Raw genomic sequence first — 17,447 nt, forward strand, 5'->3', positions numbered from 1 at the left:
TTCACCCAAAGGGAAAAGTTGCAACAACAGGGAATGGGAAAAGAAGAAAGAACCAGAACCCTGCTACCCACGCCTACCCACAAGGCAACCACATTTTGACCAACAGAAAGGAGTAAAACAAACAAACAAACAAACAACTAGAGACCCAGAAGGATAGCATGCACAGAATGGGACTGCTACAGGCCCCCCACACATGAGCTGGAACTGTGTGTGGGCAGCCACTCCAGATCCACAGCTGAGGTGAGCTGCCAGCACCAGCTGAGTGCAACCTTGGCACATTGTCAGAAATTAGGGACTCCACAGTCCCCATCTGAAACTGAGTAAATACCTAGGGAGGGATCTTCAGGGACAGCACTCATCAACATACCCACAGCCTCACTACCCTTGTGGAGGTTTGGTGTAATAGTTCCCAACATACCAGAATCAGCACCCCAAAGAGATGCCCACTGGTACCATGGCACAGTGTCTCAACACATAGAACAAATTAGAAAACAAACAACAGGGCCTTACTGGTGGCACAAGGGATTAAGACACAACCTATGACGCTATCCACAGCCACTGCAGCATGAGTTCGATCCCTGGCCAGGGAGCTACCCTCATGGTGCAGCAGACCCCTCCTAACTCACCTGCTGCTCCCCTCAGCAGTGCATTTCAGTCAATCTGCCTGTTCTGCTCCCCATTCTGTCTTTGCTGAATCTCAATCCCCAACACCCCTGACCTGTACGCCAGTTCTTGTATGCATAAATAAATAAATATATTTTTTAAAGAAAACAAACTGGGAGGACAAAAAATGCAAACAACCAAGCAAGCCATCAGGAGAAGGACACACCACAAAAAGAAAACCAACCACCGGAACCCAACAGCAACGTCATGGGAGAATTTCTCAGCCTGCTGGATAGAGAATTTAAAATCGCTATGATTAAAAAAAAAAAAAAAAAAAAAAACAAATCAAATCAAAACAAAACAAAACAAAAAAACAAAGAAGACAGAAAGTAAAAAAATGATATGAGAAAAATAATTAACATTCAGAAGAATGAAATTGAGTCCCTACAGAGGGCAGTGAAAGAAATGGAGGAAATTAGAAGATTATTGGAGGAGCTAAAGCACTCTGGAAAAGCAATGAAAACAGAATTGATGAAATGGAAGAATGAGTCAGTACTCTCGAAGATACCAAATTAAAAAAAAAAAAAAAACACAAAAGGAAAGGAAAGAGAAGTATGAAGGGAAAAGAATGAATAAACACTTTGAGAACTATCTGACACTATAAGGAAAGGAAATACAGGAGTTATAGGAATCCCAGAAGGTGAGGAGAGAGACCAGGGAACCATGAAACTGTTCAGGACATAATAGAAGAGACACTCCCAAGTATGAAGAAGAAGATGAAAATAGACATACAAGAAGCATGAAGGGGCCTCTCTGGTGGCGCAGCGTTTGTGCGCTGGGTTGTGAAGCGGCCTGCAGCCTCTGCAGCACCAGTTCAACACCTGGCCGCTGGGAGAGGGTCACACATGGCGCGCAGACCTCTCCTGCCACCAGCTGCTCCCCTCAGCAGTGTACTTCGTCACTCTGCCTGTTCTGCTCCCATTCTGGTCTGGTGAATTCTCTTACCCTCCCACACTTCTGACTGTACCTAGTGCTTTAAGATTTAATAAATAAATCTTAAAAAAAAAAAAAGCATGAAGAACACCAAATTACAATGATAAATGGAAAACTACAGCAGGACATGCAATAGTAAAGCTCCCAAGAGACCAAGACAAGGAAAAAATAATGAATCTGACTGGGGGAGAGAAACAGATAATCTATAAAGGAAAACAAATCACACTAACATCAGACTTCTCTGAAGAAACTCTTCAGGCAAAAAGAGAGTGGAGTAACATATTAAACAAACTCCAAGTCAACAAATGCCAAACAAAAATACTCAACCCTACAAAGCTCTCCATCCTCTATGAAATAAAAATAAGGTCCTTCTCAAACAGAAATTCCAGAAATTCAACATGACTAAACCCCCACTCCAAAAAGAAAAACAACAACAACAACAACAACAAAACAACAACAACAACAAAAAAAAACCACTTCAGGAATCCCTAAAGTCAAAACCAACAGAGGAATGAATAAGAAGAACAGAATAAGGCAAGGTATAAAATCACAAAAAAACAAAATGGCAAAGCAGATGCCAACATATCAATATTAACTCAAATGTAAATGGACTAAACTCATCAATAAAAGGACAGAGAATAGGGCCTCCCTGGTGGCATAGCTGTGCTGCAAAGCTATCCGCAGCCTCTGCAGCACCAGTTCGATTCCCAGCAGGCCAGGGAGAAACCCACATGGTGGGACAGATCTCTCCTGTCTCACCCGCTTCTCCCCTTAGCAGTGTATTTCAGTCAGTCCGCCTGTTCTGTTCCCCATTCTGTCTCTGGTGAATCCGCTTACCCTACCACACCTCTAGCCTATATCCCATTATATTAAAAAAAAAAAAAAAAAAAGACACCAGGGCCTCACAGGTGGCGCAGCGATCAAAAGCTGGGCTGCAAAGCTGTCCCGCAGCTTCTGCAGTACCAGTTCAATCCCCGGCCAGCAGACGAGGGTCCCACATTGTGTGCAGACCTCTCCTGCCACGCCCACTACTCCCCTCAGCAGTGTATTTCATCAGTCTGTCTGTTCTGCTCCCCACTCTGGCTCTGGTGGATTCTCTCACTGTTCCGCACTTCTGACTGTACCCAGTACTTGTATAAAATAAATAAATATATCTTTAAAAAAAAGGACACCAGAATAGCATGCTGAATTAAAAAACAAAATCCAAGCTTCTGCTGTCTCCAGGAAACACATTTAACTACAAAAGATAAACATAGACTGAAAGGAAAAGGTTGGAAAACAACCCTACACGCAAATGGATCAAAACAGAAGGCAGGAACAGCTATACTTATATCTGATGAAATAGACTTCAAACTAAAAACGGTAAAAGAGACATAGATGGACACCATATCATGATTAAGGGAACAATACATCAGGAAGATATAACCCTCATCAACATACAGTCACCAAATGAAGGGTACCAAAATATATAAAACAATTATAATCAGCTCTGAAAACAGACATTAGAGAAAACAAATAGTAGGAGACATCAACACTCCACACCAATGGACAGATCAATGAGACAAAAAATAAAGACATTAGAGCCTTAAGAATGTGTGCATGGATCATTCTCCAGAATTAACCACATATTGGACCATAAGACAAACATCAACATATACATTAAGATCAAAATTATTCCAACTATTTTCTTTGATCATGAGGGCCTCAAACTAGAATTAAATCATGAAAAGAAAACAAGGAACTCTCCAACTACATGGACATTGTAACCCACACTACTAGAAGACCACTGGCTTAAAGAGGAGATCACATAAGAATTTCAATACTTTGAGCTAGGGGCCTCCCTGGTGGTGCAAGGGGTTAAGACCCAGCCTGTGAAGTTGTCCACAGCCTCTGTAGTGTGAGTTCAATCCATGGCTGGCCATAGATCAACCCACATGGTGCAGCAGGCTTCTCCTGTCTAGCATGATGCTCCCCTCAGCAGTGTACTTCCGTCGATCTGCCTGTTTCGTTCCCTGCTCTCTCTGGTGAATCCTCTCACCCCCACCACCTCTCACCTGTATCCCAGTTCTTGTATCCATAAATAAATTAATGGAAAAAAAATACTTTGAGCTGAATGACAATGAAGACACCACTTTCAAGAATGTATGAGACAGGGCCTCCCTGGTGGCTCAGTGGTTGAGTGCTGAGCTGTGAGGCTGCCCGCAGCCTCTGCAGTGCTGGTTCATACCCTGGCCACTGGCGAGGGTCCCACAAAAAAAAAAAAAGAATGTATGAGACATAGCAAAGGCAGTAATAAGAGTAAAGTTTACAGCAATACAGACACACATTAGGAAACAAGAAAGAACTCAAAGAGTTATTTAGTCTCCCATCTCAAGGAACTAGAAAAAGAACAATTAACCCCCCCCCAAAAAAAAAAAACTAATAGAAGAAAGGAAATAATACAAATCAAAGCAGAAACAAACAATAGAATTTAAAAAAATAATTTAAAAGATTAATGAAACCAAAAGTTTGTTCTTCAAAAATAAACAAAATAGACAAACCTCTAGCCAATCTCACAAAGAAAAAAACAGGAGAAAACACAAATAAATAGGATAATAAAAGAAAGGGGAGAAATAACAACAGACTCAGAACAAATCCAAAGAATAATCAGAGATTACTATGAACATTTATATGCAAACAAGTTTGACAACCTAGAGGAGATGGACAAATTCCTAGAATGATACAAACATCTAAAGCAAGATAAAGAAGGAATAGAACACCTAAACAGACCGATGTCAAGTAGAGAAATTGAAACAGTAATTAAAACACTCCCCCCAAACAAAAGCTCAGGTCTAGATGATTTCACAAATGAATTTGACCAAACATTTAGAAATGAACCAGTGCCTATCATTTTCAAAAATTGAGAAAGAAGGAATACTGCCAAATATATCTTATGAAGCCAATATTACACTAATACCAAAACCAGACAAAGACAACACACAAAAAAAGATAACTACAGTCAATTCTCCCAAATGAACACTGAGGCAGAATTCCTCAATAAAATCCTCACCAACAGAATACACCAATGCATCAATAGGATAATACATCATGATCAAGTGGGACTTATTCCAGGAGCACAAGGATGGTTCAATATCTGAAAATCAATTATGTAATCTGACAAATCAACAGAAAGAAAATAAAAACCATAAGATCATATCAACAGATGTTGAGAAAGAGTTCAACAACATTCAGCATCCATTTATCATGAAGGCCCTTGAAATTCTTGGGATATAAGGAACATACCTTACCATGATAGAGGCCATATGACAAATCCACAGCCAACATGATTCTCAATGGTGAAAAGTTGAAAGCCTTTCCCTTAAGATCAGGAACAAGGCCAGGATGTCCACTGTTGCCACTGCTTTTCAGTATAATACTGGAAGTCCTAGACAGAGCAATAAAACAAGAGAAAGACACAAGGAATCCAAATAGGGAAATAAATAAAACTATCACTATTGATATGATAATATATAGAGAGAACCCTAAAAACTCCACAGAAAAACTAATCAAAATAATCAACCAATTTAGTAAAGTAGCAGCATAGAATACCAACACACAAAAATCAGTAGCCTTCCTATATACAAACAACCAATTTGAAGAAGAAGAAGTCAAGAAAACAGTTCCATTTACAACTGAAACAAACAAAATCAAATACTTGGGAATAAACCTAACAAAAGAGGTGAAGGAAATATACAAAAAATATATATATAACAATGTTAAAATAAATAGAAGAAGACACAAATAAATAGAAAGACATCCCCCGCTCATGAGTGGGAGGAATTAACATCATCAGAATGGTCATCCTACCAAAAGCATTTACAGATTCAAAGCCGCGCCCGCTGCTCCCCCCAGCAGTGTACTTCTTCTGTCTGCCTGCTCTGCTCTCCGCTCTGACTCTGGTGAATTCTCTCACCCTCCCATGCTTCTGACTGTATCCAGTGCTTGTATAAATAAATAAATAAATCTTTAAAAAAAGATGATGTTTTATAATATATATATAATATACATATACAAAATTAAATAAAATAAAAACTTCTTTATAGTGACTGTTAACTCATCAGGGTCTCCTTGCTTCAGATGGCTGCTAGTAAGTATTTATAAATCACTGAATTTTTTTAAAAAAACATTCTCCTGTCGTCCCTGGTAGCACAAGGGATTAACTCTCAGCACTATGAAGCTATCCACAGGCAGTGCAGCAGGAGTTTGATACCTAGCCAGGCCGCTGACCCACATGGTGCAGACAGGAGACATTCTCCTGCCTTGCCTGCTGCTCCCCTCAGCACTGTATTTCAGTCAATCCACCTATTCTGCTCCCCACTGTGTCTCTGGTGAATCTTCTCACCCCCCTGCACCTCTGGCCAACACCCCAGCTCTTGTATGCATAAATAAATACATCTTTATTTTTTTTCTTTGTTATTCTCCTCATAGCTTCCTTTTATTGAGTATAAATATGTGAGCTTCAGAGTAACTTAATGACTAGAGAGAATTTCTAAAAGATTTCATATATGGGAGCATCTCTCAGTGTCCAATAATTTTTGCATTCAACAAAGAGTCACCATGAAGCTTAGTGAACATTCATACAAAAGAAGAAAAAGGAAACAGTGGTGCTCCACAATAAATATGTCTTGAAAAGACATCAGAGAAAACACATATGAGGTAGGAGACTTCAACACACCACTATCAACAATGGATAGATCAACAAGACAAAAAATAAGTAAAGACACTAAAGCTCTTAATAAGGATCTAGAGCTCATGGACTTAACAGACATCTATAGAACACTAAACCCAAAAAAATCTGAGTATACATTTTTCTCAAGTGCACACGGATCATTCTCCAGGATCAATCACATACTGGGACACAAGACAAACATCAACAGGTGCACCAAGATTGAAATCATACCAACCATCTTCTCTGGCCATGAAGGCATCAAGCTAGAAGTAAACAATAAAAAGAAGGCAAGGAACTCTCCCACCTGATGGAGATTGAAACCCACACTACTGGAAGACCACTGGACCAATGAGGAGATCAAAGAAGAAATTAAAAAATACTTTGAGTTAAATGACAAGGAGGACACCAATTTCCTAAATGTATGGAACACAGCAAAATAGCAATAAGAGGAAAATATAGAGCAATACAGGCTCACATCAAGAAATAAGAAAGGGGCCTCCCCTGGTGGTGCAGGCAGTTGAGCGCTGTGCTGTGAACTGTCCACAACCTCTGCCACACTGGTTCAATTCTGGCCGCTGGCGAGGGTCCCACATGACACTGCAGACTTCTACTGTCTAGCTCGCTGCTCCCCTCAGAGTGTATTTTTTCAGTCTGCCTATTCTGTTCCCCGCTCTGTCTCTGGTGAATCCTCTCACCCTCCCACACATCTGGTCTGTACCCCGGTTCTTGTATAAAATAAATAAATAAATCTTTAAAAAAAACAAAGAAACAAAGAAAAGAAACAAGAAAGAGCTCAAAGAAACAACCTAATCTCAAAGTTCAAAGAACTAAAAAAAGTGCAACAACAAATTCTCTTGAGCCTTTAAATTGAGATATGCTACATTAAACAAGGTTGTCTTAAGTTTTAATAGTGGAATGTATATTCTGAACCTCATAAACAGGGAGAGTGTCTCCCTGGTGGCACAAGGCGTTAAGCACTGCACTTTGAAGCAGTCCACAGCCTCTGCAGCATGAGTTCGATCCCCAGCCGGTCAGAGAGAAACCCACATGGTGAAGCAGACCTCTCCTGTCTCGCCCGCTGTCAGCAGTGTGTTTTGGTCAGTCTGCCTGTTCTGTTCCCCACTCTGTTTCTTGTGAATCCTCTCATCCCCACCTCCACCCCCTAATCTCTGGCCTGTGCTCTGGCTCTTGTATGCATAAATAAATAAATCTTAAAAAAGAGGTTGGGGAGCGGGGAGAGACACTATCTACTTCTACTCTCAGGAGCATAGTTTTCTGAGATACAAACTTGCCAACGGGAACAAAAAGTCCTTCACAGGGGCTCTCTGGCTTTTGAGTTGAGTGCTGTTGCTTCTAGAGAACCTGGAGTGCACTGTCAAAAGAGGCAGCAGCCTACCTCAGTAACATTGAGTAGGTGGTAGAGCTCGGATGTTAGTTCAGGCAACCAGGCAGCCATGCTCCAGAGTCGGCCTGTTCACCAAAAGGACTGAGATACCTGACATAGGAAGGGTTCCCGGACAGAGACAGAGGGATAGAGACAGAATTCCCTTGGGGTAAATTGGTTAAACAAAGGGTTAAACAAATCACTATAAATTTCCTTGACCTACTGTTTTTCTCCAGTCTGTATATTCCTGAGCTGTCTCTTTACAGTTTATTAAGTTAGCTGGACTTTGCAGAAGAATGGAGTTACAGACCTTGCAAAATAAGGGAGTTACAGACCCTGCAATCAGATCGGTCCAAACTGGAGCTGCAGTCATACACACAACCCCAAGCCCTGAAGGATGGGTGCCCACAATAGCAACAATAAATGGATTTTGACCTGTTCAGTTCCTTTGCTTTCTCAGCCAATAAAGTTTAATTAATTAATTAATCCACAAATTCCAACCCAAAACCTATATAGACTCCAAGCCCTATCAACTCAGAGAGCCTCTCATGCCAAAAGGTCACCTGGAACTCTCTTTTCTCACTCTTTCTCCAAGCAACTCTGATTCCTTGCCTGTCCTCACCAGTGTCTGTGGAGTCTTCTTTTCATTCTTGAGTAGAGGGCCTCAAGAGCCTCTCACAGGTTTAGGATCAGGTCCCCTCAGTCTATCTCCCTGATTCTAGCAGGTGGGGCAGTGGACAGAGGCTGGCTCACCCCAGGCTTATCCATTTATATTGTTCGGGGGCAAAATGAGAACTGAAAGAGCTCTTGGTCCCTTCCCCTGTCCAGTGCCATAACCACTTTCTAAGCTTTTGATCCTTGAACTCAACTCCATTCTTTCTGGCCCCTCATAGGAACTCTGTCACCAGAGTCCTGGGAATCAGCCTACCAAGAAATTTATCATACTTTGCAATCTAATCACCAAAATTAACTGTAAGCATTGAGGCATTCAACATTTTAAGTTCAATAAAAACAAAAATCCTGCCAACTACCAATTTTATTCTACATAAAACATTAACAGAAATTAATAGAAAAAGTGAAAAATTTAACTCTGAAATTGTTGGGGAAATTGTCTGTCACCCAAGTGTCATCAGATGTAAGTCTTATAAATGAAACTAAATATTTCAGTCTACTGGTCTACTTCTACAAGTTGGCAACTTTAATACATTTTAAAATTTAAATTATGCATCATCCACTATCATGAGAAAACTTATATTTAAGGTTAGACTTATACCATAATTGCTTTTCTGGAACCCATTACTGTCTTCTGGATGAGAGGGAGGTAAAAGTAAGAAATCCAACAGAATACCCTCATATATGACATGCAGATCATCTCAACAGAAAAGTGATCAGTAAGAAAATATTGACTATTACTATAAAATCTTTCCTCTAATTAATATTCAAGTGGTTGCAGAAGTCTGCCAGGAAGGAGAAATGTAAAATAATATTTTATGCTTAGGAAAAAAAAAAAAAAACTTGACTTGTTTTAAGTAAAACCTTTTACCTCAATCTGGGATGTTAATAAATCAGTCCTTGCTTGTGTGACATTGACTGTTAATGCAAGTATTGACAGCAACATTGTGACAGTCAGGGCCCCACCGCTGGTGTTTTGTCATTCTGACCAAGTAAGAGGGTAGAAATGATTACAAAGTGGGGCTAAATTAAGGAAAGATTATATAGATTGCAAAAAGCAAAGGGAAAAAACAGAAACACAGAGTCAGGAAGGCAGAGGTTGGGGAGAGAGACCAGGAGGGTGGTGTCCAGGCAGGGTGGGGCTCTCATGACATTTCAGCTTCTCAAAGGTAGGTATATTTTATACCCTTTGTGTTTTATTAAGGAGAGGGTGAAAAATTATCACCATAGCAAATTTCACTTAGCTAAATAAATTACTTTCTTTTTCAAGAGAAGGCAAAAGTGAAACAATATAATTAATTTTCTAATTATTTTTCCTTATTGAGACGACTAATAGTTACTCAATGTTGAGTTAATTACTAACTTAAGTAAGGGGAAAAGTATAGCACTATGAATTAGAAAACATATTGCCACTATTGGATTATTGTCTGTCTGGATTCTATATTTATTATCTAAAAACATATACTACTAGCCCTCAATTCATCATTATAGATTTTATCACTTTCCTCATTTGTTCATCCCAAAATTGTAAGTTCCTTGAGACCAGGTCATATCCAATATCAATTATTCTTCTTACAATAGCACTCTATTGTAGTAAATCCTCATTACAAAACAGTTCAAGGAAAATAAGAAGAGAAAGAAAACTATTTATAAAGGGCGTACTTATCAACGTTTATTAAAAGGTCAACTCTATTATCATTTTCAAATCCAATAAAAATAATCTTCAAAGTGATTCACACCCAAATTGATGTTGTTGAGTTTACAAGTCCCTTTAGGTAAAATAATAACAACTAACGGGACTCCCTGATGGCACAAGGGGTTAAGCACCACACTGTGAAGCAATCCACAGCCTCTGCAGCATGAGTTCAATTGCCTGCCAGCCAAGGAGCAACCCACATGGTGCAGCAGACCTCTCTTGACTTGTCTCTCTTGACTCACTGCACCCCTCAGCAGTGTACTTCAGTCAGTCTGCCTGTTCTGTTCCCCACGCTGTCTCTGGTGAATCCTCTCACCCCCCACATCTCTAGCCTTTACCCCAGCTCTTGTATGAATAAATAAATTTAAAAAATAATAACAACTAATATTTTCATATGTACAAGTTTTCCCTAAAAAGTATATAATATTTAATACATATTTAACACTTAATTTTCACTTATTTTGTTAGCTTTGCTTTATTAAACAAATTGATAATATTAATTATTAATAAATGTTTTGTAATAATATGTTTACCAAGGAAGAAAAGGGGTGATTATCTAGCTTATTTCAGGTCATTTTAGATGGCAGCACCCATTAGGCCTGTTCAATAATAACCTACTCATTATGCTAATGCTCACTTCATGTAATGTGAACTTACAACACAAAATACTAATCAAGGAGAGAAATGGCCTTCTGAGTGGACAGTGTTATTTATTAGAGTCTAAAGTTTTGTAAAGGGCTTCTGATACTTACAGGTCTGGATTTAAATCAGCACAGAGCAGACCCTGCTCTCCAAACTTCTGTAAAAGTGTGTGGGCAAGATCCATATCTTGGCTTTCACTGCTGCTCTCCATAAGACGAACGAACCAAGGTAGGATTGTTAATGTGACTAATGAGATCACAGGAACATAGTGTGACTTCACAACACACCCTCCTCAAGCTGATTCAGACAAATGAGTCCAGCCACTCAGATAAAGCTAATATTTATTGTTTGATGGTAAAGTCAAGCCAGCAATAGCATTTTTAAAATGCTTAAGAAAATAATCTGCTACTATAATATGACTTTCATATGCTTGTACTCAGTGTATTATTTTTTCATCTTTTCACTTACTATATTACAATTTTTTGCATTGCATGATTTTTAAAAAAACAAATTTTAAAAAATTTATAATGTTATACTAACATTAAAATCTATACAATATTATCTTTATTTATTTATTGACATGCTTTATTTATTTATTTATTTGTTTGTTTGTTTTGTTTATACATGCACTGGGTACAGTCAGAAGCGCGGGAGGGTGAGAGAATTCACCAGAGCCAGAGCGGGGAGCAGAGCAGGCAGAAGGACTGAAGTACACTGCTGAGGGGAGCAGCGGGCGGCAGGAGAGGTCTGCACGTCATGTGGGACCCTCCTCCGGTGGCTGGGGAGCAGCCGGGATTGAACCAGCGCCGCAGAGGTCGCGGGCAGCTTCGCAACCCAGCGCTCAACCGCTGCGCCACCGGGGAGGCCCTATACAATATTCTCTTAATACTCTGATTAGGCTAGAATATGTGTCCTATTATATGGTCTGATAATAAACAATTTATTTTATTTATATTTTGTTTCTCTATGTAAATTATATTCAACAATGTTGTGTTTATAAGAATTCCTCAGCACAGAATCTCTGTGTTTCAAATACACAGTGAATTATAGTATTTATTTTTCTATACAATCTCAGTATATACATGTATGATATATATTATATAAAGAAACACCTTGATTGGAGAAGATGTAGATGATGTTAAAACATTGTAAACCTTTCAAAATTGGTCTGATTGGGAGTGAGGCTCATTTTAATTTATTAAAATTCTGACATAGTATTAATGAAGGAATAAGGGTTTACATAATTTATAAAATACTTTTCAGTAGACATCATTGAGAACACTTACCCTTAAATTGAAGAAAAATGTATTACGAAGATGATAGATGATATATATATAGATAATGACCTTAAATATTTTAAAAGATATTGCACATAAAGTACACACACATGGTTTCTGCACTAGCTTTCCTGAAGCAATGTAAGAACCCTCAATGCAATCTTTAAGCACCAATTCTCTAACTGACTTCTTTGTTCATGTGAAAAGCAGACTTCCAAATATCTGAATTGTTACCAGCAATCAAATATAGGGAGGTCTTAGGCTTACTATACCCCTATGTCCCAAGAGTACAAATAAGTATTCAGAGTGATGAACAGGTTCCATTTTCACAGCACAGTCATCTATATAAATAGGTACTTGACAAAAAAAGTGCTGATTTCACTAATGCCCTCAGTGAGTCTAATAAAGAATCTGATATTTTCTCTGTTCAAAATTAATCAGTGGCCCCTTGTTACCTGTGAGCCTTACAAAAGCACGTAAATCCACACTCCTCAGGCCTTAACATCTTGGCCCATGTCCCATATATATTCCTAGAGGACACCCCCAGCCCAGGTCAACCTGGCAAAACACCTTCTGATTTGGTGGATCTGCCTTCTACTTCCTCTAATATTGCACCCCATTTCCCTGCTACTTGATTGAAATATCATCTCCAGTCATTAAGCTCCAATGACCCCCTCTGCCTCCCTTTTTCCCCCAAGGTCCAGATAACATCTTTTTTTTTTTTTAAGATTTATTTATTTATACAAGCACTGGGTACAGTCAGAAGCGCAGGAGGGTGAGAGAATTCACCAGAGCCAGAATGGGAAGCAGAACAGGCAGACTGATGAAGTACACTGCTGAGGGAAGCAGCAGGCATGGCAGGAGAGGTCTGCGCACCATGTGGGACCTTTGCCGTCAGCTGGGGATCGAACCAGCGCTGCAGAGGCTTCGGGCAGCTTTGCAGCCCAGTGCTCAACTGCTGCTGCGCTGCTGCGCCACGAGGAAAGGCCCTCAGATAACATCTCTTATTCTAATCTCTTTACTGTGGGTTTCTTCTGACCTCATCACTGAAATAAACAATCCATGAGAGAGCAAGCACAAAACTCAGAACAGTAATTGGAAAACAGAAGTTTCTCATAATTGTTTTAACAAATTGTGATGTTGAAACCAAGGTTAAGGGCTAAATGATCTCAGACTCTGGGTCACAAAAGAAAATTAAAACTTATTTTTACTTTCCTTTAAAATTTGCTTTTGCAAACAACAGAGCATGGATGCTTAGCAGCAGGTGACACAGTCTGAGCATGTGCAGACATGACCAACCTTGAGACAAGCCTAAGCTGGCCAGAGTTGAGCAGTGTCGGGTAAGTAATTGTCAGGCTTTTCTGCTCTCCCGCCATTAGGATTAATGATGGATCCCTGCAGTCCTGAATGCATGCCTGATTGTGGAAACCTGGAGTGGGGTGTGGACATACATAGGTGGGTACACCTGGGCTGAGACTGGGCTTATAAGGGTGATGTCACTGGGACGCCAGAAGAAAGAGTGGAATGGAACCAGAAGAGAAGCAAAGACCATGAGAGAAGGCCAGAGAGCCTTCAGTCAAAAAGAGCGAAAACTCACCAGGAGCTGGGAGGCTTGCCAGCCTCCTGGCCCCCCATCACTTCTGCCTTTCATATACCTGGTAAACACAATAAAAGCCTGAAAAAGCCATGGAGGGCTCCAGGACTCTCCTTCACCCATCTGCTCGTTCACAGAGATCCTGCATTGTGCCTACCTGCCTCTATGATGGGTCTGTAGGCACAGAGGAATTCATCCTACAGATGAATTTCGGCCAAGTTCACATTTCTTTGCATTTAACCAACTCTTTAGCCAATAAAATTTAATGCCTTTGTTCTCACACCCTGTTACTCTAAACTGATATAGTCTCTTTACCCTACCTACACAGGGAGGCAGATTTGAGGGTGTTTTTGTTTTTTTATCTCCAGTCTCCCTTCTCATCAACTTGCAATCTATTTCTTCCTTTTCTTAAAACCTGGTGTCATAATAATCCATTTATACACTTGGGTAATGACCCCATTGTTTGGTAACAATATTATTAATGTGCTGAATTCATAGCTATAATTATTTCTCTCTATCCAATTATTGATTGGCTAATTGGTGTTCCCTGACCTCTAACTATTCAGAGGGGAACAATTTTAATGGAAAAGAAAAATGAACTTATTACACTAAATTAGTGGTGTGTTTTTGCTGAAAGTGACTTTATTTTCAGTGCAATAATTGTATAAATTTGTTATGTAAACTCCAAGCCTAGAGAGAATGATTATTTATTTAAAAAATCATCTTCTTCAGCACATGAAATACAACAAAGATCTGTAAATATTCAGGTGGTTTACAGCTGACTTAATCTGATTCCCTACAGCTCTGGACAAAAATACACAATGACAACATATGCTGAAATTTACAAGGAAGTTATATATTTACAGATGTGGACAGTGTGACCTCTGAATAAAAGTCTTCAGGTTTCTGACAAATGTGAAAATACCTTTTCAAGGAAAGAAATGCATTTTCCACTGAATTGTTGTCTATAAAAAGAAGATGTTATTTGTGGCATCTTTAGAAACACTGTGAATTGCCATTTAGAAATACTATGAATTGTTCATTAATCCAGGAACAAATACAAACACTTAAAACATTTTTCTGAAAATTATTAATCTATAAGAACAAGTTTAATAGTTATGGTTTACCCCCCACACACACACACCTCTGGTCTATACCCCAGTTCTTGTATGCATAAACAAATAAAAATAAATCTTTTTTTCAAAGATTTATTTATTTATACAAGAACTGGGGTACAGGTCAGAGGCACGGGAGGGTGGGAGAATTCACCAGAGACAGAGTGGGGAGCAGAACAGGCATATAGACCAAGGACACTGCTGAGGAGAGAAGATGGCAAGACAAAAGAGTTCTGCCACACCATGTGTGTTTCTCCCTGGCTGGCCAGGAACCTAACCCGCGCTGCAGAGGCTACAAACAGCTTCACAGGGCAGCGCTCAACCCACTGCACCACCAGGGAGGCCCTAAAAATAAATCTTTAAAAAAATAATAATAAAAAAGTCATGGTTTACGTTTTACTAGTTTTTCTTTCTGTGTAGGTTCAGAGGTTAAAAAACACAAACTGGCTTTGAAATGCCCTGTTGCCACAAAACTCAAATGCTCATTCCTACACTTTTGCTCTGTGCCTGACTTCAATATCCTGACTCTATTTTAAAGTGATGTTAGAAGTTTTTTTTTTTTTTTAATTTGTTTATGCATACATGAACTGGGGTATAGTCCAGAGGTGTGGAAGGAGGAGAGGAGGGGTGAGAGGATTCACTAGTGATAGAGGGGGAGCAGAACAGGCAGATCTACTGAAATACACTGCTGAGGGGAGCAGTGGGTAAGACATAAGAGGTCTGCTGAGCCATTCAGGTTAGCTCCCTGGCTGAGGATCAAACTCATGCTGCAGTGGCTGGCCATAGCTTGATAGTGCTGAGACTTAACTCATGCCACAGTGGCTGGCGATAACTTGGCAGTGCTGAGATGTTAATACCTGCACCCACTAGGGAGACCCCATGTTGGAAGTTTTTAAGTCTGTTCTTACCAGACACTCAGCAGGCAATGAATGTGCAGTTGTAATGCCAAGGCAGCTCATAAATGGGCTCCTTTCTGTGCTCTCCAAATTAGCATGTTTGCAAATTTAAGGTGCACCACTGACCTATGGAGCACCACTGAACAAATGCATGTTCCTAAACACCACCCCAAAATGGTTTTGTGTTGCCAATGAGAGTCCCCTAGAAATTCAGAGATCAAGGCAACCTGGAGAAAGAGGGATTTCTGTGAGAAAAGTCATCTGCACACACTTCCTCTCCACTGTTTCCAACCCCAATTTTTCTTTCTCTCCTGGCCAGTCTTTATTATTTTTTTTAAAGATCACAAGTTTTATTGAAGTTAATATTTTATGTGATTGGGGGCTTCAATGAAAACTGAAGATGTGGTTAGATGGAGGGGAGTTATATATCATTATAACAGGAGTTACTTGACAAAGAAAAGGGGGCTTGGGTTTGTAGGGTAAGGTAAAAAGTATCAGGCTTTTCTGCCCTCCCACCATTAGGAAACATGATGGAACCCTGCGGTCCTGAATGCATGCCTGATGGCGGGCACATGGAATAGGGTGTGGGCATATATAGATGGGATTCACCTGGTCTAAGACTGTGCTTTTAAGGGTGGCATCACAGGGATGCCAGCATGAAGCAGAGAAACAGAGAAACAGAAAAAATGGAGAAGCAGAACCGAGAGAGAGAAGCAGCAGAGAGAACACTAGAGAAGGCCAGAGAGCCCAGACAGAGTGAAGACTTGCTGGGAGCTGGGAGGCCTGCCAGCCTCCTGGCCCCCCCCGGCACCCCTACCTGCTGTGTACCCGGTAAATCCCAATAAAAACCTGCAAAACCCACCAAGGACTCTCTCTTTCACCCATCTGCTATATTAGAAAACCTGCTCCATGCCCATTCCTGCACACTACAGTTCCTGGAGTGGTAAGTTATGGGAGGGTGGCTGTTTAGTGAGGCTTGTCACACAGACTCATCTTTTTTTTTTAAGATTTATTTATTTATGCATACAAGAACTGGGGTACAGGCCAGAGATGCGGGGGTTGAGAGGATTCACCAGAGACAGTGGGGAACAGAACAGACAGACTGACTGAAATACACTGCTAAGGGAAACAGCAGGTAAGACAGGAGAGGTCTGCTGCACCATGTGGTAGCTACCTGGCCGGGGATCAAACTTGTGCTGCAGTGGCTGCAAATAGCTTCATAGGTTGCGTCTTAAATGCTTGCACAACCAGGGAGGGCCCATCATCTTAGAGCTATCTTTGGTTTGCTTGAAGTGGGAGAGGGGAACATCTTTACAAATGGAAACTTATGTGGGTCTCCTTGGTGGTGTGGTGGGTTGAGCACAGCACTGTGAAGCTGTCCACAGCCTCTGCAGCAAGAGTTTGATTCCTAGCCAGCCAGGGAGATACCCACATGGCGAGGCAGACCTCTCCTGTCTCACCCAGCAGTGTTTTCAGTCTGTCTGCCTCTTCTGTTCCCCACTCTGTCTCTGGTGAATTATCTTACCTTCCTGTGCTTCTGGCCTGTACCCCAATTCTTATATAATAAATGAATCTTCAAAAAAATGGAAACTTATGCCACATTTACAAAGGGAAATGTATGTCCTGCTTCGAACAGAAAGGAGAAAGGTAAAGAACTTTAACTAAGTCTTTCTCAATTGCTTTCAGTTCAAAATAACCTTTATGCCAAAGTGGTATACACTGGGTCCCTTCACTAGAAAGCATCTGAGGACTCATGTTGAAGAATTTCCAAACACAAGTTTTTCTGGCCAGTCTTTAATAAGCAGCTGGCTCCAGGGGACACCTTAGTCTGCACATTAGTTACAGGCGTGAATAAGTCAGGGTTATC

The sequence above is a fragment of the Talpa europaea genome (genome assembly GCF_964194135.1).
Source record: "Talpa europaea genome assembly, chromosome: 11".
NCBI classification, from domain to species: domain Eukaryota; kingdom Metazoa; phylum Chordata; class Mammalia; order Eulipotyphla; family Talpidae; genus Talpa; species Talpa europaea.